The sequence below is a fragment of the Rhinolophus sinicus genome, chromosome 5, assembly GCF_057876585.1.
Source record: "Rhinolophus sinicus isolate RSI-liver-muscle chromosome 5, RSI-T2T, whole genome shotgun sequence".
NCBI classification, from domain to species: Eukaryota; Metazoa; Chordata; class Mammalia; order Chiroptera; family Rhinolophidae; genus Rhinolophus; species Rhinolophus sinicus.
The window spans coordinates 57,784,089-57,810,988 of record NC_142505.1 but is presented as its reverse complement, the minus strand read 5'-3'; the positions used below and the strand labels follow the sequence as shown (position 1 = coordinate 57,810,988).

The window sequence follows — 26,900 nt, the reverse complement described above, 5'->3', positions numbered from 1 at the left end:
CTCTCTCTCTCCTGATTTGTATTGGCTCCATTTCTTTCCACCTGCTGCCAAAGATGACCATTGACAGCTCTAGACCTAAAAGTGCCATGGTCTCAGGAGTGAGGCTGTCTCAATTTTCCAGTGTCCTTATAAATACCCTCCCCACCTAACCCCCTCACCCCAGAATACTGATGGGCCCTGCCTTGGTGACATACACATTTATGGTCTAACAATGGCAGAGGAAAGCAGCTGGGATGCTCTGGTTGGTTAATTTGGATCATATGCCCACCTGCAGGCAAGGTAAACTTGGCTTTTCTGTAGCCCAGTGATTCCCAACCAGTGTGACCCACTCTTCCCTCTCCCCAGGGGGACATTTGTCAGTTTCTGGAGGCAATTTCAATTTTCACAGTTTGAGGAGGGGTGCTACTGGCACCTGGTGGGTAGAGGCCAGGGATAATGCCAAATATTGTACAGTGCACAGGACAGCCCCCACCACAAAGAATTATCGGCTCAGAATTTCAATAGTTGAGAAACCCAATATAGCTGTAATGCAGAACCAATACTGGTCTGGCTCTCACAGCCTCCCATAAAACATGCCGATTGGTGACACTGTGATTGACAGATAAAACCAGTGTTTACTTTGGTGGTAAAGGGGAGGGGAGCAGTTGTGGCATTTGAAATTCTGGGTTCAATTCTACCTATGCTCCTTAAGAGTTATCAAGTCTTGAGGAAGTCATTAAACTTCTGTTTTCTCTTCAGGAAAATGGACGGGGTAAAGCCCCATGTCACCCCGTGGCTGGGAGGGTTGAATTTCAAGCTCCATGTGCATGCAATTTATAAATGAGTAATGCATTCTAGTAGACAACCTGTTGTGTGCAGTAAGGACGCTTTGCTATGCATTAATGTTACACAAAACAGCCTCTGCCCTCAAGGAGTGTCCATTATTGTATGGGTGACAGGAACATACGAAGGTCTGACAATTAAGTTCGCGAACTTGTTGCAACAATGTTGCTAACCTTTTTTGATATCAGAAGGATTATTCATTATGAGTTTGTACCAACCAGACAGTTAACCAAGTTTGCTATTTGGAAGTGCTGAAAAGGCTGTATGAAAAAGTTAGACGACCTGAACTTTTTGCCAACAATTCATGGCTCTTGCATCACAACAATGCACCAGCTCACACGGCATTGTCTGTGAGGGAGTTTTTAGCCAGTAAACAAATAACTGTATTGTAACACCTTCCCTACTCACCTGATCTGGCCCCCAGTGACTTCTTTCTTTACCCGAAGATAAAGGAAATATTGAAAAGAAGACATTTTGATGAAATTCAGGACATAAAGGGTAATACAACAGCTCTGATGGCCATTCCAGAAAAAGAGTTCCAAAATTGCTTTGAAGGGTGGACTAGGCACTGGCGTCCGTGCATAGCTTTCCAAGGGGAGTACTTCGAAGGTGACTGTAATTCAGGAATGAGGTATGTAGCCCTTTTTCTAGGGTGAGTTCGTGAACTTAATTTTCAGACCTCATACTTATAGTACGAGACAGCAAGTAGAGAAGTACCCCCAAAAGGTGGAAGGGGTTCAGACCTACACAGCAGGATGTTCTGGGAGTGGAACTGAATGGGTGAGCTATAGGCAAAGGGCTGAGTAGTCTTCAAGGCATTTATTGTGCAACTTTCCTCTAGTTGGGGTTGAGCCTTGCAGTAGCGAACAGTCTGTTGTGTGGTTCATTGGCGAGTGAGAATCCTTCCTACTGAGCCTCCATTTGACAAGACTATCACTGGTGCTATATAGTTAGTGCAGCATTTGTTTCTTGGATCACTAATGTATTTATTTTAGTTTATGAAAGGGGATAGATTGTCAGGGTTTTAGATGTAGTAAATCATATTGAGGAAAAATTTAATACATTTGTAAATCACAGGAGTTTACTTTTAATCACAGCCTTAAATTACAGCTTTAATCAAAAAAGAATTTCCCTTAAGAGTTAAATTCTCAACTTGTTTTTTCAGCTTCACTTAAATTCTGTTACTAGTCAAGGGAGTGTGTTACCGTGGTTTCTATGGAGTCTATTATTATTGTTTGATCCTGCCGCCCGACAATCCATCAGTATAAAAGATTTGCCACATTTTGCAATATGGAATGGTGGGAGAGGGTAATGTTTTTTTTAAAAAGAGGTGACACATCAAATGAAGGGACAAGATTTTCCAGCTGGATTTGTCTCATTGGCTTCATCTCTTGCTCCTTTGATGTGAATGGTGGTTGATCTGTGGTTCAAGTCACCACCTGCCTGACAGATAGAGAGGTTAACCTTTAGCTGTTCAGGTGGCGACTTTAATTATTCGCCTGCAACTTACTGAGTGCGTGGGTGTCCCTGCATTCGTCTGCTGGCGACACATTAATTAACTTCTCCAGGTCCTTCCTCATTGGAAACTTATTGGGGAAGGAAGGAGATTTCCTTTTGGAGTTGACTGGTAAGTTGTTTTTTCTTTTTGCCGAATTATTTGCCATTTGCCCATTATTAAATGCTTTCCTTGAAATGAATAAGGAAGATTGAAGAGGAGTTAGGTGAAACAGTTTTCTGCCAAGACAGATCATTAGCAAGAACTAGTGGGAATGACTCATGAAAATTAACTGATGTTAAGTGAATTATTTCTAATGTACATTTTAATTTTCATCTGGTGAGATGGTGGGCTGCCTTTTTAAAAAAGAAGTATTATGTGCTCAGCTTTCTCATGCAAAAACTTTCAGTGAGTAAAGTTTCAGTTACATAAGGTTTATAGAGGATGTTGGAATTTTACAGTTTTATGGATTGGGGTGTGCAGACCACGGAAGGTTGTCAGTTTTCCCTACCCATCAAAAAAAATGAATGTCTGACTTCTCAGTTGGTGATAGGCTGGTGAAAACCAGTCCAGACCCACAGTCACTTTAATCTCAAAATGATTTTACACACCACTTTCGAGGCCCACTGGAAAATGAAATTCCATGCTGTAACTCATAATTAAATTAATTTTCTTCATTAAGAATCAATTAGAGTTGTCAGTTCAGTGGTCTCCCAGCCCAGAAGGCCTAGCTGATGTGAAGTCTTTACATCTCAGCATATTGCTAAAGAAACTTTAGATGGAAAACAGTTCATTATATCCTATGTCGTGTTGCAGCCCAGGTTACTCCTCCTTTCGAAATGGTGTCTTATTAAATACGGGGACAAATCTTTTTGCTTTGCTCTTCATTGCTGCAAAATTTTGCATAGCTAAACAATGGAATCAAAAGAATCCACCTACAAGTAAAGCCTGATTCAGTAAGGTACAGAAGGTTATATATGATGCAAAACAAAAAGATTGCAAAAATAAAATGTCTTTATACCCTGAAGATAATAGTCATTTTGGTGTGTTACTCTTTTAAAATCAAAATGCTTGAAGGTAATCTGTAGCCTATAAATACATGGCAAGGTAATATAAATAGGACGGTGCCACTTAAAAAGGAAAGAAAACTCACTGTATCTTCTGTGCACATTGAAATGCATGCATAGTAATTGCTACAATTATTAAACTATATTTGAGGACCTTTCTGTTCAAATGAGAAAAGATGTGATGTAGATTATTCAAATGCATCATCTGATCAAGGAGCCCGGCTTGGTAGAGAAGGGTTCTGTACTGGAAACTGACCAATCCAGAAGCCTAGATCCTAAGTGTAGCCCTGGCACGTGCTGCCAGCATTGTAGCCGTGGACAAGTCACATGATCTGTTTTGGTCTCAGGATTTCCATCTATGAAAGGAGATTTCAAATATGTGACCCCAAATACAATGCTTACAAAATGGACTCCAGACAGACCCATGAAGACCTTCCTGTGAACAAGTGTTGATAAGCCCTGGAATGAACCATGTGGATAGGTCATGCCCCTCCTTCTTAGGGATTTCTTGCTGCATGAAGGGGCAGGAAAGCCCAGGGAAACCCGAGAACTTCATGAGGGCACTTTTTACCAGGAACTTGGCTGCAGTGAGGCAGGGACATACCATGAGGGAGTAAAACCTTTGGCTGTGAACTGGACTGAACTCTCCAGGAGTGCCTTTCCCTCTGGTGTAGAAGCATCTAAGTTAGGGATCCTCACAGTGTGATCCCCATCGGCAGCGGCAGCCTGACCATCACCTGGGAACGTGTTAGAAATGCAGATGCTCAGGCTCCATCCAGCTCAGACCCACTGACGAGCAGAAACTGGTATTGGGGCTCAGCAGTCTCACCAGGCTGCCAGGTCATTCTGCTGCACATTCAAATTTTAGAACCATTGTTATAACTGAACCCAGACCACAGGCATCATCAAGGGGAGACCTGAGGAGATCAGAATGGGAGAAAAGAGAATATATTCTAATGTTAAGAGTTCTGTTTTCAATAACATCACCAAGATCCCTCAGGTAAAGTTTTAAAATGACAACTGTGGCAGTGAGGTTTTCCAAGGAAAAAGGGTGTACACAGGAGGGATTTTGTTTTTTAATGATATTCACGAGAGCCCAAACCAATAGAAAAGTCTCAATGAACTGTCACTTAGAAAGAGAACCTCATCTTTACAGAAATACCTAGGTTATTGGCAAAATGGAGAGCACACAGTTATTCAGACACCTGGTCCTTTCCCCCCTGCTTTCTTCTGTATCTGAACGCTCAGGCTAATTTCGGTTTCAAACCACAGAATCTTCGGCTGGAGAACGCTTAGCTGCCAGTTACCCTGGATTTGAAACTTTCTCAAAGTCATGCATTGGTACCAAAAGAGGAATCTCCCCAAGCCTCCCTGGATTTAAACAATTGCCCTAGTTGAAGGAACGGTTATATCACCTAGTCAACAGCCCCGGAATTGCTTTGTGTGTTCTCCCAAAGTCTACTTGAACACCTATCACCCGTCAAGGTTCTCACTTTGCTTTAAGATCTTCTGTTATGAGTGTGGACTCTGATTCCAAATAAAAGCTACAGTCGACATGTAGGGCATGGGTTTCTGAGGACTCGGAATGCTGTCAAAATGGGAAATGGTGGTGGGAGATGAGGGCCACTAGTATTTATATAGCCTTGACTACAAAGACCTCTAGTCTATAATTTCCCCATTTTTCCCAGATTGAGAAGCCCAGTGTACCCCCCAGAGGCAGCCTTCCTGACCTTCCTCATCTACCCATCCAAGCCTTTCTATTCTGGAACACTTGAAAATAGTAGGATTTTTGACCGGATATTACAAGGGATTAGCTGTGATTTTCTTTTTCTTTTTTTTAATTAAGCAAGCTTTGGAAAATTGAAAAAATTTCAATTTTCTTCTGTACAGTGAACACACAAATTTTATCTTAGGAAAAATTGGCTTGAAACTGTCCTATGCTTCTTACCTCTTATTACTAATAACTCACCCCATTGACGTGAAGTGGCTAAATAACTTAAGTCCACATTCTTAAGGCAGGGTGTCAATGTGCAGTGTACATCTTTGATTACAAAAATAGTTCATACGCATTGATCACAATTTGACAGCCCAGTTTTGAAGAATTCAGGGTACAGTGCTGTATGCTGTTACATGCTGGTTGGGAACTATAGGTCTATCAGCACCCTCAATGTAATCATATTTGTGTATTGTGTGTGCAGTTATGTGCATTTTTCTAGTCTGAGCTGTGATCCACCTAAGTCAAGGATTGTGCCTTATTCTTTTGGTATCTAGTGACCAAATGAGGCCAAGATCATGCTAATTTGTGGTTTGTTGAAGGGATATATGAATATATCCATTCCTCACCCCCCCACACACACACACCACCGATTCACTTTTTTTCTAGTCTTAATGCTTTTTTCCCCCTTTCATCGTCATCACCTCGTGCCAAACATCAGAACGTCCAGCATTTGTTCTCTAAATCTAGGGTAACTGAATGTCAAGGAGAGAGGGAGCGCTCTCTTCTCAATATGACTTGATAATTGTCCCCGGTATTTTTAAGTGAGAGACTAATAACTGCATTAGTTACTGTGTGACTCCCTACACCAGCTAGCTCATAATCTCCCTTACAGTGACAAGGCATAAATAAGTATACAAATTGAATATTGCGATGAGATGGTATTTTTTGACTTGAACTGAAATCCCAGGGTTCTAGCTGTGGTTACTACTGTGTTTTCCCCAAAATAAGACCAGGCCTTATACCATATGTCCCTGAAAATAAGACTGGATCTTATATTAATTTTTGCTCCAAAAGATGCATTAGGGTGTATTTTCAGGGGATGCCTTTTTTTTCATGTACAACAATCTCCATTCATTCAAATACAGTTATGTCATCTTCTTCTGGAACATTGTCATAACATACTAAATGCATTCATCTGACTGACGATCTTAACTGGGGCTTATTTTTGGGGTAGGTCTTATTTTCGGGGAAACACGGTAAGTAGTGATACAAACATTTTCACTGAATGACAACAACAAAAACAACTTGAAGTCTCATGATTTCAGTAGAATATCAAAGCCAAAATACTATAACTTCCCCAATGCCAGAAAGGTCACTATTAGCCACCACTGTAATTACATACAAATTAAGATTTCTTTCCTCCTGTTTTCCTTTGGTCTTTAAGTCATTGCTTCATCAAAGGGATGGTAAGTACTTCCCTGAAAGACTCAACTTGTCTCATTCCATAATTTGACTGCCAAAAATTGGAATACTAACAATTATGAGATGATGAACATGGGTCATACCGAAATAACATACCAGCAGGCTCAAAACTTTTATGAGGCGGAAATGATCAAGGGCATTGAGAGAAGTGGCCAAAAATGTGTATTTCTTGGAGAAGTAGACCAGGTCCTAATCAGAATGAATACCTCCTATTTCTGAGCCTCAGTCTACTCATCTGTGTGATAAGATGATTAAATTTGACCCCTTCCAATTCTGTTTTTTTAATCACAATAATAACAGCTTACATTATTGCACTATTACTCTGTTAAAGGCTTCATCTGCATTTTTTAAAAATCCCCAATATTGTTATCCCATTTTACATTGAAAGTCTCAAAAAGGTTGACTAATTCATCCTAGGCCATAAGTCTAGTAAGTGGCAGAACTGAAATTTGGACTCGAGTATGTTTGATACCAGAATTTGTGTTCTTAACCTCTACTTGATATAGCCACCGAAAAGGCTGTAATAACTTCTTGCAAAGTAGAATTTCTAAACTACTTCTAGACCTGTGCTTCTCAGTGGGGGCAGTTTTGTCCCCTGGGAACATTTGGCAATATCTGGAGACATTTTTAGTTGTCACAATGGGGAAGTAGGGTGGTTCTAGCATGTGATGGAAAGAAGCCAGGGACACTAATAAACACCATACAATTGGTGGCACAGACTCGGACAACAAAGAATCATCAGGCACAAAGGTCCGTATTACCAAAGTCAAGAAATCCTGCTCTAGACCCAGCGTAGAAACACCCTCTTCACCACTATCCACAAAAGATAAATAAGTTATCCTCAAGGGAGTACATCCCTATTTTTAGAGTTGTGTACACACATGCGTTGCAGTTCGACCCACTCAACTGCATTTAAGAGCCACAGGCTTTGGTATAAGACAGACCTAAGTTCAAATCCCTGTTCTACTACTTTCTGTTTTTAGTTAGGCCATCACTTACATTCTTAAGCCTCCTGTTTCTCATCCCTCAAATGGAGATAATCATTCTCTGCCTTGGGATGACTGGGACATAGTAAGTGGTCAATTAATCATTGTAGCCTTCTCTCATCATCGCCTCTCTTTCCTTTTATGAACATGTCAGTGTGTCTGTGCTCTTAAGATGGCCAGGTATGCTCTCGGCTGCACTGTTAATACTGGCAGGAGCCACAGACTGTTGTTTGTAGACTTGTGTTCATTGTCTTAAACACACAGGAGATGGAGTAGGTGAAATGCACCCAAAGAGAAGCAGCTGTACAGTATGGTGGCCCCGTGCAAATGAGTGGGGTGGTGGCAGAAGCAAAAGAATACAGGAATCTTGGCACCTGGCCAAGGCATCCACTGAAGTGGACTCCCAGAGTTGGCTAGTTTTATTGTAGAATAAATTGTTGCTCTGTAATGTAAATGGAAAATTAACTTGTGTAACCAATCAAAGAATCTTTGTGATTCTTTGTGAAACATGCCACGTAGATAAGCTGAAGATTTATGTATTTCCTTTCAAGAGACCTTTTCTTGGGTTGACAGGGTGGGAAAAGAGGACAAGTTGAAGAAAGAGGGAAGGGGTTGAGTGGAGGAATTTCCTTCATGAAAAGGCCCCCAAGAAAAATGTGCAGTTGGAAATGCTGTGCCTGGCTCGTGTAACTTAAAATGCAAGGTTCCAGCTAGACTGCTAAGAAGGTGACATTAAATATGCCCTTTTCCTTCTGTAAGGAAAGATCATTATCGTTATGTGCACATTATTTATTTATTTGGATCAGTGTGAGGATGGGACGAAGAGGGAAGAAAACTGAATGAGGGCGGAAGGCTCCAGATAAGACCTCTGATCCCTTAAGCTGCTTGCAGAGGAAAAGATGATTAGAGGTCACACCTGGCATTCTGAGCTTTCCAAAGAACCCTTCTGACTGAGCAAAATAATATACAGGGAGGGACTTCTCTCCGTGCTTTCTCATGGGTGTGAGCTAGGTAATGAGAGGATCAAGGCAGTGGAATATCCACTTTGATTTAAGGGAGTGTTTAGATACCTCATGTAGGAAAAAATATGTATATACCTTTTCTCCTGCTTGACCAACCTGAAGGTGTGATTTGGCTGCTGACAATCAGACCACTCTGTGCTGCTTTCCCAGGCCTTACCGCTGGTTTGCTGTCACAGCAACTCTGGGAGGGATGGTTTTTGCGCTTGGACGCAAGAGGAAGCTGAGCCTCGGAGAGAGTAACCGTCTTGCTCAAGTTACAGTATCAAAAACAGATCAAGGGCTGGAGCCCCCATCATAGAATTCTAAACCAGGATTCATACTATTGTGGTGTTAAAGCTCTTCAGAGATAATTGAGATGTCACCATAATATAAAGTACTGAAAGCTGGTGAGTGTTAAAATACACACACACACTTACCAGTATATACATATGCATGTATATATACAAATCACATGTCAGTATAAGTAGATAAATTCGAAAATGATCAGTGTAATAAATGTGAGCTGACTCTCTGCCTTGGTATTGGAGAGAAAATAGTTGGGACTGTGGAAAACCAGAGAATGTGTCCCCAGCTAAAAGAAGGCTGTCTCATTTAGCTCCAGCTCATTGCTGCCTCTTGGGAACTTGAACTCAGAGTAGACAGATCTTAAGTATTTTTGTTTTGTTTTATTTTTTTAAGAGAAGCTATTGTGTAAATGTAGGGTCGGCAAACCAAACCCTGCAAGCCAATTCATCCCAGTACCTGTTTTGATCAAGCTTTATTGGAATATCGCCACTCCCATTTGTTTACAGAATGTCTGTGACAGTTTTCAGGCTACAACAGCAGAGTTGAGTACTTGCGACAGAAACAGAGATCGAGCGGCCTTCAGAGCCTAACACATATGCCACCCGGCCCTTTACAGTTTCCCGACCTCTAGGCCCAGTGAACACACAGGTGGGCTGCATTCCGCCTCCAGGCCTCCAGCTTGCCATCCTGACCCTCCAGAGGCTCATCCAGTCTCATGCCACTGCTCACCCCTCTTCCTGTTTTTGGCTCTCAATAGCAGTTGTTGGGCATTACTTAGACCACAGATTCTCAAACTTAAACCTGAATGCAGAATTCTATAGCGGGCTTGTGAAAACTCGGATGGCCCACCCCCACCTCCAGATACCGTAGGGCTGGGTGGGGCCAGAGCATCTGTATGTTCAGCAAGTTGCCTGGTACAGAGGATGCTGCTGATCCAGGATTACCCTTTGGGAGTCATGCACTCAGATATACACCATGCTGTCGGGGAGATTTCAAAGTACCTGGTCTATCAAGCGGGTGATTAAATTGGCCAAGAGAGAGGCATGAATTCTGTAGAACCCCTAGGACAGACTCACTGAGGCGCTGCACGGCTCCCACTGGCACCGTGAAGAACTCGGTGGATCCTCAGAGTCCTACAGTGTTGCTGTGTTTCCTCAATTGGCAGAGCCTCCCTTGGGGCCCATCCAGGACCACCTGCATAGCCTGCCTAAGGGCTCTCGCTGTGTGTAAATGTTCAGTATTTTCCAGACGTTGGTCCCGGAGTACCTCGTCCTCCCAGCTCCTCTCTTTGACCTGGCCAATCTCTTGGGTATGTGATGGCCTCCACACATAACTGGCCCAACACAAGAAATCTTGTATCAAGATTAACCCAAACCTAGGATGGAATGGGAAGAACAGATTTAGCAAGCTAAAAAAAAAAATTTAAGAATAGCAATAAATAGAAGAAAAAGGAAATAGATTCAGAAATTAAAGGGATGCTTGCAGTTAAAAGCTATTTTGATTTCTCTGAGCCTCAGTTTCCTTATCTGTGATAGGGGACTATTGGTATAACCTTGCCGGGTTGTTGTGAGAGTTAAATTCGATATAGTGTATATCTGTAATTGACGCCTGTAAATCTGGCTTAAATCTTCTCTCCGCCTGGGTCCCTACGTGCCCCACCCTAGGTGCTCCTGCTAGCAATCCTCTTAGAGATCCCAAAGGACCTTGTCTGTGAGTCACACCTGGTGGCTGTGACTTGGCTTTGCCAAAGGGTCCCTCCAAGAAGCATCCTGTTTGCTCTGGGCAGCTGACTCCAGCCACTGGCTGACGCTAGCCTCTTTCTTTCCTGGAGTTTCTGGTTTCCAGTAATATGGCTCCCCTCACCCCAGCTAGCTGAACCCCATCTGCGTATCTTCTTTTTGGCTGGGCTCCTAATAGCCCTTCTTTCCACAGCCGCCCCAGCTGTGATAAGTTGAGCAGCGAAGACGCTGCCAGCCTCAGCCCCCAGCAGGGCTCTGTGTGTGCCACTTAAGGGAAGAGAAATGTGGCTCCTGCCAGATGAGTCAAGGGCTGCCACCTCAGAGAAGGGGTGCTAAATAATTCACTGCAGCAGCCTGCTCTGACATCCATCTGGGCCTGTCCCCTGGTGACCCTGAGGATGCATCAGCTGGGTTCCTACTTGCTGTGGCATCATGGGGAGCAGGAAGAATAAATAAAGCAGCATGAAAACCACCCTGGCTGGCAGAGACTCCCCCGGCCCCAGAGTCAGGGAAGAATGCAGCCTGGGTGGACTGAGGGGGTGTTCTGACGGCCACTCAGAGGCCTCAGACGTCCTCTCTGTACCAAGTGCGACTCATTCTATGTTTACACTCAGACTCTATAAACATTTTTAAAGAAGCTGCTGTGTCCTTAGCAGGTTTACCTGCATTGTCTCATATAATCCAGAAAGTCCACGAGGCAGAGACTGTCGGATGAAGCTCAGAGAAGAAAAGTGACTTGTCCCAATTCACACAGCTAATAATAAGGGGAGAGTCCGGATTTGCCCCCAGGCCCCTCCCACCTGACAGAGTGCCTGTTATCCAGGAGTCCCTGGCCACTCGGGAGCTGTTTTCTCTCCTCCTGACACTGGCTCCCTCCTCTCTAAGTGGTTCAGATTCCCACATGTGAGGCTGAACACCACTAACTTCTCTAAAAGGAAGTGCGTGATGGTGTATAAAGAACACACTCCCACTGCTCATTTCGGCTGGAGTTTCAAGTTCTGATACCGGGTCTTTTGTAGTTTGGACGCTGCCTTGGCCTGCTCTTCTGCAGAGCAAGATGGCGGCTGTGAGGTGGGTGGTGTCCACAACGTTGGCCTGCCTGAGGGAACTGCAGGTCTTTAGGCAGAATTCCCAGCTTCTGCAGGGCCTGGCGTAGCCAGGGGGGCTGAAGAGTGGGAACACAGGCCTGGAGGAGAAGCGTGATAGACTAGAACAGAAACACACATGATGGGGCGTTTTCTCAGCCCAGCAGTCAAGGAAGACTTAGTTGTGTGGCTCCAGGGAGGTAATTTTGCACAACACATCACACGAACAATCTACTTGTGTAGCTGCTCTCTCGTTAGATGTAGATTGCCCCAATGAGCTCAGTGGTTACTGTGATTCTTGTGCAGGACGCTTTGGGAAGATTATGTGAACTCATAACAAGAAACGATTTTAAAGGTATCACCATGATTTACATTTTTCAGAGGAGGCTTCTGAAGAACAGAGAGGTTAAGTAACTTGCTCAGTGACACTCAGACCGCAAGAACCAGCGCCCAGAATCAAACACAGACTTACTGATTCCACGTCCAGGGCTAGTTCCATGACATCAGGACTTTCTTTCATACCAAGATAAATTAGATGCCCTTTCTAGCAAGTTATTTATAGGTGTTAAAGAATATTTAAGATGAAAAAGAACAGAGCCAGCATCCAGCATGGCGGGTTGAGGGATGTATATGCCACAGCGCTTCTCGTTCTTTTTTCTACATCAGCCAGCTGCCCAATGACTTTCACAGGTGTGACAGTCTCCCAGGGCTGTGATTAGTTTCTGAGGAAATTGAAAAAAATGTTATGTGGAAATACAGGACTGCAGTTCTTCATAATTGTCACAACCATGAATGGATCATCAGTCATGGAAATTTAGGGTTGGCCATGGCATATATAGAATAGGCTCTGGGTCATGGGGACTCCATTCATCCAACCCATATTTATTAAGGGCCTACTGTGTGCAGGCTTTGAGGATTTTTTTTGAAACTGACAAAAATCCTGCATCCTCCTCCCCAGCATGGAGCTGACATGCTAGGGCTCTACAGGGAGATAGACCATATAGCAACATAAACAAGTTAAATGTATACTGCTTGAAGAGTGCTAAGTTCTGGATATCAACTTCCAAAAGGGCAGTGTGAGGCATGGCAGAAACTTTAACCAGGAAAAGTCATTTGACTGCTAAAAATTAATTAAAAATGAAAACAAAAACCAACCATTTAAGGTTTCTAAAAATTGCCTGAAGGGTATGCAGCAAATGGAGAAACTCTATTCAGGAAAATCTACTAAATCTTGGTAAGAACAGTGAGTCTGTGACATACCATTCATCTCTCCTTCCTCCCCCAACACAGATCAGTGTGACAAACTCTATTCTGAGAGTATGCAGCCAAGAAGACAAGGATCCTTCTCTACCTGGCCATCCATCTAGGGCTATGGCCTCACTCTGGGAGGGGCCACCTCAAAGACTGGCAACACTCCGTCCTGCAAAGGAGCCCTACTTGAGTCAGATCAGACTGTGGAGCAATTTATGCTGCAGGGTATTGCTGAAAACAATAGAAAATCAGCTAGCAATTAGTGGAGGCCAACAGCTGGGTGTGATACCAATAAGTATAGACCTGGCAGGTGCTCAGGGAAACTTTGTTCGTGCCCTCTGAGAAGCAACATCAGAGGCTGCACACTGCAAGGGAAACAGACTTCACTCAACTTGTCTAGCCAGTCACTGAACAGATAACAACAAGCTCCAGAAAAGGGAGGATGGAGTCAGTATCCAGAATTGCTGCAATATATCATCTAAAATGTTCAGTTTTTAACAAAATAGCATGAGTCATGCAAAGAAACAATACAGTGTGGCCCATATACAGGGGAAAAAAATAGACAAAAGAAACTGCCTGTGAGGGGGCCTAAATGTCAGATTTACTGAAGACTTTCAGGCAGCTATTATTATAAATACATTCAAAGAACTATAGGAAACTCTAAAGAATTAAAGGAAAGCATGATGACAGTGTCTCATCTAATAGAGAATATCAATAAGGAGAATTCATTTTTTAAAAGAATTTGTAAAAATGAAAATTTTGGAGTTAAAAATGTATAATAACTGAAATGAAAAATTCACTGGAGAAACCAACAGTAGATTTTATCTGGAGAAAGAAAGAACCTGCAAACTTGAAAGTAAATCAATAAAGATTATGTGACCTGAAGAATAGGAGGAAAAGGGGGAAAAAATTAGGAAAAGCAAACAGAGCCTTTGAGAAATGTGGGATACCATGAAAACATAGGAACATATGCATAATGGGACCAGCTAAAGGAGCAGAAAAAGGAGCAGAAAAAAATGTTTGAAGAAATAATGGTGGACACTTCCCAAATCTGATGAAAAATACTAGTCTACACATCCAATAAGCTAATGTGCTCCTAGTAAGAAAACTCAAACATATCCAATCTCAGACACACCATATTGAGAATGTTGAAAGACAAAGAGAAAATCTTGACACCAGCAAGAGAAAACAATGCATCACATATAAGGGAACACCAATAGGAATAACAGCTGGCTTTTCAGTCTTGGCAAAGATTTTGGTAATTCGTTAAAATGTTAAACAGAATTTCCATATGACCCAGCAATTCCATTCCTAGAACTATACCCAAGAAAAATGAAAACGTGCGGATGCACACTTGTACACACGTGTTTATGGTAGCGTTGTTGATAATAGTCAAAAAGTAGAAACAACCGAAATGTCCATCAGTTGATGAATGGGTGAATAAAAGGTGTATCCGCACAATGGAATATTATTCAATAATAAAAAAGAATGAAGCTCTGGTACAACCTGCAACATGAATGAACCTTGAAAATAATACACTAAGTGAAAGAAGCTGGTTATAAAAGATCACATATTTTATGATTTCATTGATGTGCACGTTCTAAATAGGCAAATATATGGACAGAAAGTATTGTTGGCCGAGAGCTAGAATAGTGGGGAAAATGGAGAGTGATTACTACTTGCTAAAGGGTTTCTTTTGGGGTTGGTTAAAGTGCTGTAAAGTTAGATTGTAATAATAGTTGCACAATTCTGTGAACATGCTAAACCCATTGAATTGTACACGTGAATGGGTGAATTGTATGATATGTAAATTATATCTCAATAAAACTTTTAAGAGTGCTAAAGAGAAAAAGTAGGGAAACATTTTGGCAGTATTAGGAAGGTGAAGAGAGGTCCATTTCAGGACAGGAAGGCCTGAGGTGACAATTTTAAGACTTGACAAGATGAGAAAGTAAGCTACGCTGCTATCTACAGGAGGAATACTTCAGATAGAGGAAGAGCAAGTGCAAAGACCTGGAGGCAGGCATGTGCTAGGTGTGTTTGAGGACCATAATTCAAGTGACAGCGAGGCAGAGAGTAGCGGAAGAGGATGTCGTGGGACATAGATCTCAAGGGCCTTACTCGGAGATGAGCAGCATTGATGGGTTTTGAGCAGAAGCATGACATGCTCTCATATTTGTTCTCAGAGAATCACTGTGGTTGCGGTTTTGTGAATACACTGAACGGGGGCAAGATTAGACCAGATGGAGGCAGAGTTGACGGTTGCTCGTACTGCCATCCAGAGAGAGATGGCAGTTGCTTAGAGCAGGGTGAGAATAGTGGAGATGGTGGGGACGTGTTAGATTCCGCATACATTTTGAAGGTAGAGCCAACAGGACTAGTCCAGAGTTATAAAATGTTCAGTGTAAGGGGTCAGATAGTACATGTGTTAGGCTTTGCAGGCTATACAGCCACCGTTGCAACGACTCAGCTCTGCTGTTGAAGCCTGAATGCAGCTGTAGACGATACATAAATGAGCGGGCATGATCACGTTCCAACAAAACTGTATTTGCAAGAACTTGAAGCAGACCAGAGTTGGCCAGTGGGATATGGTTTGCCAACTCCTGGATTAGATGTCAGGGCAAAAGGAAGAAAAGAATGAAGAGCGACTGGAAGGTGTTTGTTCTTAACCACTGGAAAGATGGAGTTGCCATGAACTGAAATAGTGAATACTGCAGATGGAGCAGATTTGGGGGGGTATGAGGAACTGAGGTCTGGACTTGTTAAATTTGAGAAGCCTTTTAGACATCCAAATGTAGACGTGACATAGGCAGGTGGATATGGAAGCCTTGAGTTCATGGAAAAAGTCTGGCCTGAAGTCATCAGCAGAGAGGTGGTATTTAAAACCCTAGACCAAATCAAAGAGCATCCAGAGAGAAGAGTGGGGGTCCCAGGACTGAACCCCAACATTTAGCTGTCAGGGGGATGAGGATGAACCAGCAAGAGACTGAGGAAGAACAGCCAGAGGGTAGGAGGGAAGCCAGGAGGATGTGGAGGCTAAGAAAGTATTTCAGAGAGGTTAACTGCCCTTTCCTTTCCTACTCCCAAAATCATGTTGAAGTACAAATGATCAGAGAGATATTCTTGCAGGAATAATTCTGAATTGCCTCTAATTTCTAAATAATAAAAATCATTATCTAACTTTATTCACTCAACAAACAGTCATTAGCTGTCAGGTCGCCAGGCATTGTGCTAGGTGCTTGGAATAGAATGGTGAGCCCAAAATGCAGAGTTCCTGCCCTCAGAAAGCACACAGTCTAGTTAGAGAGTGAGGTGTTAGTCAAGGAAACAGTAACACTAATGATGGATGGGTCATGACGACTAACCAAGGCTGTGGAACTATGAAGCAGGATGAGCGTTCTAAAGGAAAGGACACACATCCACACATCTAAGACAGCAATACTGTGAGTTTTATACAAAGGCTTCATCTAATCTGGAGGACCAGGGAACCTTCTGTATTTTCTGTTTTTAATAAGAAGTTATTTCCAGCATACCACACTCTGATTGGGATACAACTAGTTTTTGTTTTTTTGTTTTGGGATTTTTTTTTTTTTTTTTTTTTTTTTTTTTTAATTTACAGAAAAGTTGCGAAGATAATTCAGGTTTCCTGTATACCCCTTCCTTACCTATTTTTCCTAATGGTAACATATTGTCTTAATACATTTGTCAAAATAGCAAGCCAACATTGGTACAATCCTATTAAGTCCAAACTTCATTTAGATGTCACCAGGGATACAACTAGTTTTTGAGAGGATAAGTGCAAACCTTTGAATGAGAGGAAGAAATAGGGACTTTGTAATCAGACCCAGGACCAAATCTCAGCTGTGGTTTTCATGTCGTTCTTGTTTTCTCTTTGAACCTCAGTGTCCTCATCTGTACAATAGGGGATAATAAGAGCTACTGTTTGGGATTATGGTGAGGAATAAATGAAATAAAATGTGCAAAACACCTAAGATGTAAGTTCCTTCCATCCTTTGAGAAAAGCAATATGTCAGTTTGTACATCTGTGACATTTTGCCTTACAGGATAATTTTCCCAAAACAAGTGTTTGTTGCCAGTTTTCTATTGTATGAGGCAGGGAGTTTTTCAGACTTTTTCCGGGGTATCCTCCATTTGCCAGCATCCTCTCCCAGGAGAGGTGTGTAAGAGCTTAGGAAGTGCGGGGAGACCAAAGCATCCCTGTGCAGTAGTTGCTTGTTCTCCCAGTCCTTTACAGAGAGAAAATTCAGATTTTTATTCAGCTGTTGAATGAAAAGGAATAGTTCCCAAAAGGTATGGTAGTAAGTGCAGCTTTCATTATCTCAAACAAAAGTAATGTTTGCTAGCACATCATGTCAATTTTAACAATATTTTCCTGGAAATGTATAATGTAAATAGGTTTAAATCATTGAGGTAGTCTTTAGTCTTTGGGGGAAAGGAGCAAAATCTTCAACACTCTTTCATTTTGATTTGCCTGTGCTAGCTTGTCCATATTTCTCCTTTTAATTAATGTAATTAATAGAGGATAAAGGCTGTATTACAATTTTGTGCATTAGATTATGTATTGGGATCAAGAATAATTAAAATGCATGAAACGTGGCTGATTGCTAAGACGGTGGAAACAAAAAAAGGAAGACCTCTTTTCTGGATTTAAACTGTGCCTGATTATTTTTCACAAGCTATAGAAATGGTCCATGGTCTGAAAAGCATTTATGATAGTGAACTCTTAAACATAATGGAAGAGAAGGAAGGGATCCTGGGGGGATGAGGGGTTGTCCTTATGTTTATCATGAAAATTTTATCATTACTGCTCTGAGTCTTGCTCCCTCTTTGAAACCCAAGTGGGGAGTTATTATTATATAACCCTTGCTATATGCCAGGTACTCCACAGAGTACTTTATACAATATAGCTCATCTAATCTTACCCAGACCTTTGGTGATAGATACATGTCTTCATTTTATAGATGGAGAGACTGAGTCTTAGAAAAGATGAGTGGCTGTTATTACCAAGGTCAGGCAGCTAGGAGGTAATAGAGCCAGATTTAAATTGGGTCTTTTTGTTGGCTCTTTTAATGATAATGCCCTGCCTATTGTGGGAGGCAGATCATTTTAAATCTGATTTGGGAAAGGGATTAGAAACTATTGAGGAGAATCTCTTTTTTAAGAAGGCAACTCTGCCTCTGTGGGTGCCTTGTTGATCTTCACCTGCACTTTACAAGTTTCATTTTTCTCTATGGTTATGTGGGATGTTGTTGCTTGTTATTAAAAGGTGGATAAAAATCTAGAATGTTTTCTTTGTTTTCTCGCTTTTAGGGCAAAACAGGTACAACTTTCATCTCCGGTATTCATTTAGGACTATGATTATTTCTTTTATGTTAAATATCCCTTTGTTTTAAGACATTGTGAGTTTAATAGATTGTGCTATTTAATAAAAAATGGATTTACATGGCAAAACTAAAAATTGACAGCTGGGGAGTCCCCGTTGTTTGTTTCTCTCCTCTTCCTGGGCATACACTTCCCAGCCCCCTTGCCGTTGGATGAGGTCATAGGATGACTAGTTTGACTAATAGAAGTGATGTCATTCACGTCCACGTTGAGGCTCCTAAGACCTCTCCAGTTCTCTCTTCTGCTGTTGCTGGAACCTGGAAATTATATGTTAAGATCACAGGCACACAAGAAGGAAGCAGACTAGATCCCTGAGTCACTGCTTGAGATGGAGGTGCCTAGAGAGCCTCTGGTCCTCCAGCCAACACTGCATGAGTGAGAAATCAATGTTTTGTGTGTTAAACTGCTGAGATTTGCCATTGTTTGTTACTGTGTTATAATTGCCTAGCCTATCAAGTGATACAACAATTCTTTGTCAGCCTATCTCTCCAATTTTTAAAAATTCACTGGATTTTGAAATCTAAATGTCAGAGAACCTGTCTTGAGTAGATTACTTAAAACTATAAAAGCCTCTGTGTGTTTATGTGTGTGTGTATAAAGTTTTAGAGAATAGATTTCTTTAAAATTATATAACATATACTTATAGTAGTTATAGTATATATATGTGTGTGTGTATATATATATATATATACATATATATATGCACACACACACAATAGCACACATACTTTTTTAATAAAATAAATGAACTTATGACCTTTATTAGACGTCTGATTTGAAACTTTGGTAGCACCTCTCATAGTAATTAGTATTTCACTGTGGCAAGGCCGGAAGTATGGCTCTAAATCAGCTAGAACTGGTGCTCTCTTTATCTTTTTAAAGTGCTTCTAAGACTAAGATGCTGCCATTGCTCTGAGTGACCCAGGCCAGTTCTATCATCTCAATATTTAAAAGTCTTCCTTAGGTCCAAGGAAATCCCTCTGTAGTTCATTTAAAATCTATTCCTTTTGATTTCACACCTGTGGAGACAGTGATGAAAAATTGTTCCTTATGACTGTTCCTCAAAGCCCTTCCGCCAGGAGGCCCTGTCCTTGTTGTCACTTGCCCTTCTCTTAGTTGAACTAACGAGGAGTGATTACCTTATCCTTTCCCCATAATACTTTAGCAAGGTTTTGACTAATGCTGGCTAAAGATGATTTGATTTTTCCACACGTGTGGAGTGGACTCTTTGTTGTTACCTGCCTGTTACGTCATGTGGGTGCTGCCTTCCTGTCTGTGCCCCTGCCCATGAGTCTTTTCATTCGGCATTTGTGTGAACACTTTTTTTCTCATGTTCATGCTCACTCTCCTGCCTGCAACACCCTCTCTAGCAGCTAACGTGTGACCTTAGCTATTTTAGCAGCCTTTTCATTTTTTTTATGAATTTTTTTAATTACAAAAAAAAGTTTTTGGCCCTGAATTTGACTCAAGTTACATTTTTCCTGATTTCTGGTCACCTCAGCCACAGTCAATCTTGTCTTCCTTATCCCTCTTGCTCTATACTATGTGCACTTGTGGTCATTTATGTAACTATCTTACTGTCTCATCTCAACAGAAAGTTCTGAAGGTCGGTAGTTGCAACCTTGTCACCCAACAAGAGTGTCCTGCATTTCAGATTCCCAGGAAATACTTGATTGTTTCCCATTACCTGTTCTCCCCGATCCTACATCCAAGAAGTTTGCTGTCATAATGTGAAATTTCATGTTTTTGTAAAAATAGTGTGAATTTTGCCCCTATTTACTAGATCTCTGAGATTTCCAAACTAGTTGTTGCCTCACCTTATCTAATACCTAACAGCGTATTTTCCCAAAAGTCCTGAATAGAATGGTCTCCAGGATGAAAATAATCACAGGGAATTGTTGATCCGTGGATTGTGTTATTTCAATAATCTGGACAAGGGCCATGCATAGATCCCCAGCTTCCCCACTGAGCTGTAGTCCCAGAGAACATGCTGTCATAAGGACTTCAGCAAAATGCTTCTGCACCATCCCCCTCCTGACTATAATTAGACCTCCGAGAACTCTGCACGTGCCCTGTCATAGCGCGTGTCACCCTCTTCTCTAATTGCTTGCTTATTTGTTTTTCTCATTTCTAAGCTCTTTTAAGGCAGGGCCCTGTGTTGGTCCCCATGATGTCCATCAGGCCTAACCCAGTAACTGATAAATTTTAGGAGTTCATTTAACGTAACTGAATGGACGAAGCACCATGCTTCCCAGAAATATGATTGTCTTGTCCTCTAGTACAGCTTTGGAGCAGGACGCCCCCGGTGCCTCCTGGTCATTTTTACTGCTTTCTTTCCTAGCTTCATAGTAATTGAAAAGTGTTTTTGTTGTTTCCTGTAGGAAGAGCATGTCAGCAGCTCACCCACATTAGGTAGATTTTTGAGCCGTACCCTAAGAATGGGGATGATTTTGCAGTCTATCCTTTACTCGCTTCCTCCCCACCTTTTGGACTTTGTCTAGCCAGTTCACTAGTGCCAAACTTAACAGTGAAAGCATCATTACTTCCACCACCGATAGCTAATATGTATCGAAAGTTTGCTATGTGCTAGGCTGGGTGCCTGTGCTCATGTGAATTCTCAGTTGATCCTCACAACAGCCCTGCAAGGATCGGCACTATTATTGTCTCTCTTGTTATAGATGAGAACCTGAGGCCCCAGATCATAGAGTTAGCAAGTGTTAGAGCCAGGGCCTGTCCCCAAGCAATCCATTCCAGACGCCGTGTTACATTGTTACTTCTTATGAAGTCGATAGGCATGTGTCATATCAAATGCAGATGAAGATTAAATACTTTTCACTTTGTGTTCCAGCTTTCCATTTTATTACTTCACTGTCAATCATTTGTGAATTGCTTCTCATAATTCGGATATGATCATGCTAATAATGAGGTTAGAGAGCAGTGGGCCCATCTTCAGATGAAGAAACTAGAGCATAGAAAGTTCAAGTGACTTGTCCATGGCCACACCAGGGTAGGATGTCACTGCTTCCCCTTGGCCATTGGTGGCTTCAAACTTTGTATTTGGTATTTTCTTCTTGAAGGATACTGAGGTCTGGGAAACCATCCGCCTCCCCACATGCTCTGAGCTCTGTATGCTGGAGACTTAAAGCAGAATATGACTCATTCACTTGTATTCTGTTCCTATTAGTGAAAAGTTATTCCGGGTCCCATGATTTTCAGCATGAAAGGTCTTCTGTGAACCGGAGAGAAGCATTCTAAAAGAAGTTATTAAGCATTATTAATACAATTACCTATAACAAAAGACATAATTTAACTTCCCCACAGCCAACAAAAAACTTCATTTGAGGCTTCAGGAACTCTAGCTGGAAGGACAGAGCTCATCAGAGTGGGTTTTTCAGGTGGAGGACGTGCAGGCAAGGAGCCAGGCTGACTGCTTTGTCCTTGGGGACGCTTCTGTGCATGATGGAACTCACCCGTCTCCCAGCCTCCCAGCCCCTCTGTCACTCTCCTCCTCAGGAACCCATTGTGCTTCTTATCACAGGCACAGCGTCCAGAATATTCGCTTGTGCTCGTCTCTCACCTGGCCCAGGGTACTGCAGAGGCAGCACTGGAAGAATGATTTATTTTAAAGAATAAAAGATGACCATGGAAATACTCAGAGGATAGAAACAATGGTCATCCTAGTGGAAGGAAAGCCTTGGTGAATTTTTGTGACTTCATCCAAAATGTCAAAAATAACTGTTATTTATTGAGTGGCATTGTGTCAATCCCCACCACAATTCCATTCACTGTTTTTATTTTATTGTACTAAAACATGAGCTAGGAGAGCGCAAGCACTGTATCTTTACCCAGTCCCTAGACCAGTGCATGGTACAGAGTAGGTGCTCAGAAAATGTTTATTGAATGAAGGGATGGTACAAATGAAGAAATTGAAGACCCCTAAAGTTAAGTTCCTTGCCCAGGATCACATCACTAGCGGAAAACAAAATCAGGATTTGAACCCAGGGCTACCCAATTCTATAGAGTTTTTTCTTCATGATTGCTTGGATGGGCCTCTTTGTTGGTACAGAGAAATGGAAATTGGAGACCCGAAGGTATTTAACAAACTCCAGTCTGAAGTCCAGGATATGCAGGTTCTGGCCCATCCTTGCTGAAATTTGGTGTGACCTTGGAAGTGGCCCTTCTTCACTCAAAGCCTCAGTTTCCTAATCTGTAAAATGGAGAGATGGAAACAAGGCTCTCTAAAGGTCCAGGTGTCCTCAAATGCCCAGGGCAGATGTATGCTTTGTCATCTCTCATGCTTACTCAGAGTCAGGGTCGGGGGTTGAGGGACAGGGTGACTAATTCACCATCCAAGCACTTAAGGAAAGTAGTCAAATGTGTTTTATTTCAGGGATGCACAAAAATTCAAGGATGACATAGTCTCAAGATAGCGAAGACCCTAAAATTAAAGTTGAAGAGACAAAAGAAAGTAGGGGCATTTGTAGAATCCACACAGCTTTTGGGGAGGAATAATGGAGCTGTGATTCCACTTCTGGGCTTGGCTTGTGCAGCATATAATCTGAAACAGGTGCTCAAGTTGATAACTCTGCCCGGATCTGATCCCCTGCGCATAAGAGCGCCACTTTAAAAAAAAAAAATGCATGTATCTTTAAAGCCTCCCTTTTATATGCGATATTTTTTGTACTCCTTTGGAGGTTGAGTAGCTAGGGCTTTTGCATCCAGGAAGGGCTTTCTTCCCATCATCTCCCTGGTTGGGGATTATTGATTTGGAAGGCAAGGCTGATTTACATGTAAATAAATCTCAGCGCTGGGCAGCGGGGACAGGACGTCCAGATGCCGGGACAGACTTGCTGACGTCACGGCCTCATTAGCATGCGGAGGATGCGAGCACTGCAACAGCGCCTTCTCCAGCACCACCAGCAGCTCCTCCGACAGTTATTATTTTTTGGCCAAACTGCATGTTTCCTGGTTTAGTGTCTTGGGCTCTGCGACCAGCTAACTGGTTTCCCCGGGTCTGGCTCAGGATCAGTTGGTGACGCTGAGGCTGGGGTCTGTGCCTTCCTGCAGATTGACGAAAGCCAGGCTCTCAGGAAGGCTACCGGGTCCAAAGGAAGGGGAGAAGTCACACTTTTCCCCCTGCTCGGTGGATCCCCAGCAGGATCTAGATCCAGCAGTGCTGTTTTCCACGTGAATGCCGAGCAACTCAGGCTTGAGCCTGCTGCTGGCTTCAGGAAGGGTCCAGATTTTGAGAAGCGTTTCCAGAAGAAGATGCTTTGGCTGCCTGCGGTCCTGCTTGCCCTGCTTGCGTTCCTAGAAGCCAGACTCAGGGAGAAAGTGAACTGGGGCAATTGACAAGCGCGCAGGGTCTGGCGGAAGCTACTGAGACAGGGAATTGCATCTTCCTCGGAGGTAGGTAAGGAATTTGCTCTAATTCACAGATTAAAGAACAGCGTGTTTTCTAAGGAGAATGAGAAAGCTAGAGCTACAGGCTTTGCATTGGGGGATGACATCAGGGCTCCATTATCCTTAGCTAGGTATCGTTTTTAGTGGCCCTCTGACATCTTTTGCCTTTTCTATGCTTATTAGAAAGCTCAATTATAAAGTGACATATCACAGCTATAGGTAGTCCTGAAGAAACACTTAAACCCTAGTCGTTGAGAAGTAACATTCTCTAAAAGAAGTGCAGCTATCTTTTAAAAAATGATAATAAAAGGGGAGAGGGTTTAGAAATCGAACACCTGGTAGTGTTCATGCACAGTAGTCGTTTCAGTTCAAGAAATCAGTTAGTGGGAGGGCTAAGGAGACTTAGCTGAGACTTCCAGGTAAAGAAATGGCGCTTGAATTATTTAGGTTTAATTTTAGTCAGTGCTTTCAGGTTAGAAATGATGACAGAGCTCCAGAATATGACTGCACAGCCCATAGAAACACATGACTCAGTGTGTTCTCCACATCGGCTTCTTTGGGGAGTATCCATAGTTCTCTTCACCCTTGGTTTCCTGAAAACCCGTCATTAGCATTACTAATCCATCATGGGGGTCTTGCAATGAAATACAGTGAACTATTTCTTGCAATAAAATTTTTGTCCTTGTATTGTTATGTGATCTTAGACTATGCTGGGGTCCAACAGGACTTTTAGGAACCATAAATGGTCGAGGCTGTGCCATATCACAGCACAGTAGGTGATCCGTACTAGATGTGATGCCATCGCCAGTGCACGCATGGCTGTTGTATAATTGAGGCACATGGCTTGTTTCCCCGTCGTCTGCCTCCAGTCAGTACATCCATGACCACAGTCACGGGAGGGCTCCAGCTTGCAATGAATATATGGTCACGGACTGCCTGCCATGTACCAAGCGGCAGATTGCAAGGCTGCAATTTGCTTTGCTTGAACGTCTTTTCCCAGAGAGTGTTTTAAACCATCTCGGTTAGACTTAAAATAAATGAAGCAGGCTGGCCTCCTTGCTGGAGGCCAAATTGGCTGCTCTAATCCTGCTCCCATAAGGCTCCTGGCTGCTGATGGCTTTCGCAGATGGGTCAGGGTGAGTGTTCCCATGGGCTCCAGAGTAAGTCACAACTTTGACAGAATTACCATATTTTGGAGATTTGGGTTTTAATGCCTCCTTCAGTGCTTGTAAAGGTTTTGCCTTTCCATCAAATTCTCTCTGCCCTCGGGAATTCTTTATGAATGCGAAAATTAAAACATGTTGGCTCCATCAGGCATTGTCATCTGTAAACAGTCATGGGACAGCCAGAAATAGTAAAATAGATTGTTTGAAATGGCAGGTTTATAAAGGTTCATCGTGCAAGGTAGGGGAAAATTGAAATATTGGAAAGAAGATGCGTTCGTGGAAGCTTGAGGAATGAAAAGGGAATTTAGAGGTTAGACAGTATGGGATGATGTTTATCAAAGGCTCAGACTGTGAATTCAGAAAGAACTGAAGATACACAGAGCTTCCTCTCTGAGCACTGATTCCTATCCATGTAGTGGGAGAGCATTAGAACCTATAGGCTGGGTGATTGGTGTAAGGATTTAATGCGATGACGTACGAGAAGCACAGTAAATGCTGTATAAATGTTAGCTATTCCTGTTGTCATTGTTACTGTTTTATCATTGTCATTATAAGCGCTGTTGCTAAAAACAAAACAGTCCACTGTAAAGGCAACATGTTCACATCCATTTGTCTGCAGAGAGGTTTTGCCAGCAGAAAAGATGTCATTTCTATTCACTGTACTATCCGAATCCATTCCCACTCAAAGAAACTTTCTACCCAGTTGCTTGAGTTGACAAAATAAAGTGTATTATCCGGGGCTACTATATTTTGCAGAACTGAAAGTGACCGGATGGTAAAGTGAAAATTCATTTTGCTCAGTCACCCTTAACAGCCTCCTGTTTTGGCAGCTGACAAGTCCCAGGTAGAAAACTGCAGGGTCCAAATAGGAATCAATGCATTTCTGGATTTCTGTTTGCATTGTTGCAACTTTGCATGCGAGTGGCAGTTCTTTGCTGTCTTCTTTCTTTTCAGAGAAGACACTTAGCATTTTCTTCTCCATCCAGGGAGGCCTTGGAATATATGCTTCACCTGCTAGCTGGCTCCTCAAAAGTTACCAGGCTGAATTTATGCCACCCTGTGGGTGACTTCCATTTGTGGGTCCCCTGTTAAGGGAAAAGAGTAGGCTCCTCTGCCCACCTGCCCGTGACCCAGTCCTCTGCCCTTGATTTTGTCCCCTAACGTGATACATTTGTGCCAGATTTGTGCCCTTCCTCCTGTCAGTGAACATACTTAAGTCACAATTTGACAGCTGTTTCCCAACATCTTTCTTTTAAACTTAGGTGAAGTGAAACTCCGATGCAAGGGTCTGAAGGACAAACTTAAAATGAATTAAGGAGCCAGAGGAGTCTAGTATAGAATTCTTCCTCAAAAAAACTAAGAATTGGGACTTGAACATGCCTGGTTGCCATTGGTTTTCATTAAAGTTGTGTTTTGTGTGGAGAATGGTATTTATACCTTGACAGTAGCCCACCTCCTTTGTATGTGTGATCTAGGGAAAGTTGCCTAACCTCTCTGAACTTTGGTTTCTTCAAGTGAAAATTGGACCTAAATTCCCCTGGACTCATGAAATTGCTATGAATTGACAACTGCAATGCCCTTGCCCAGTTCCTGGTACCTACTATTTCTTTCTGGTGCTGATAACTTTCATATTTACTTTAATATTCCCATTTAATCCCAACCTGTGGACAACAGGAGGTAGTAGTTGTAATGCACATATGACAGAGGAAACTGAAGACCAAATAGGGAAATAGGGAACATAACTTACCCTAAATGACACAGCTGGTGACAAGTCCTGGTACCCTGTCTAGTGCTGCTTCCTCTGCTCTTCGATTGCAAAGGCTGAGTTGGAGCAGGACTCTTAACCACCTCTCTGTACTGCCAGCCTGGAATTAGCCGAAACCTCTTTTTCCAGAAGCCCTAAGCCACGGTCTTCTGTCTTCTCTGTTGTCTTCAAACACCCAAGAGCCAAAATGCTCTCCCTCAGACAGGACTTCT

At 42.4% G+C, this 26,900-nt stretch overlaps 1 protein-coding gene across 5 annotated transcripts in view; it reads left to right on the top strand.

Annotated features, from left to right (window-relative positions):
- Positions 1 to 26,900, top strand: part of PRICKLE2 (prickle planar cell polarity protein 2) — a 342,670-nt gene that overhangs the window by 205,385 nt on the left and 110,385 nt on the right. The window contains exon 1 of one of the 5 annotated variants that reach the window (XM_019728353.3): positions 23,250 to 23,763. The exons of 3 other annotated variants lie outside the window; for them this stretch is intronic. The gene's annotated coding sequence lies outside the window, so the exon portion shown is untranslated. Of the gene's footprint in view, positions 1 to 23,249; positions 23,768 to 26,900 lie in introns of those variants that run through there. One more of the 5 variants, XM_019728354.3, reaches the window with a different exon arrangement.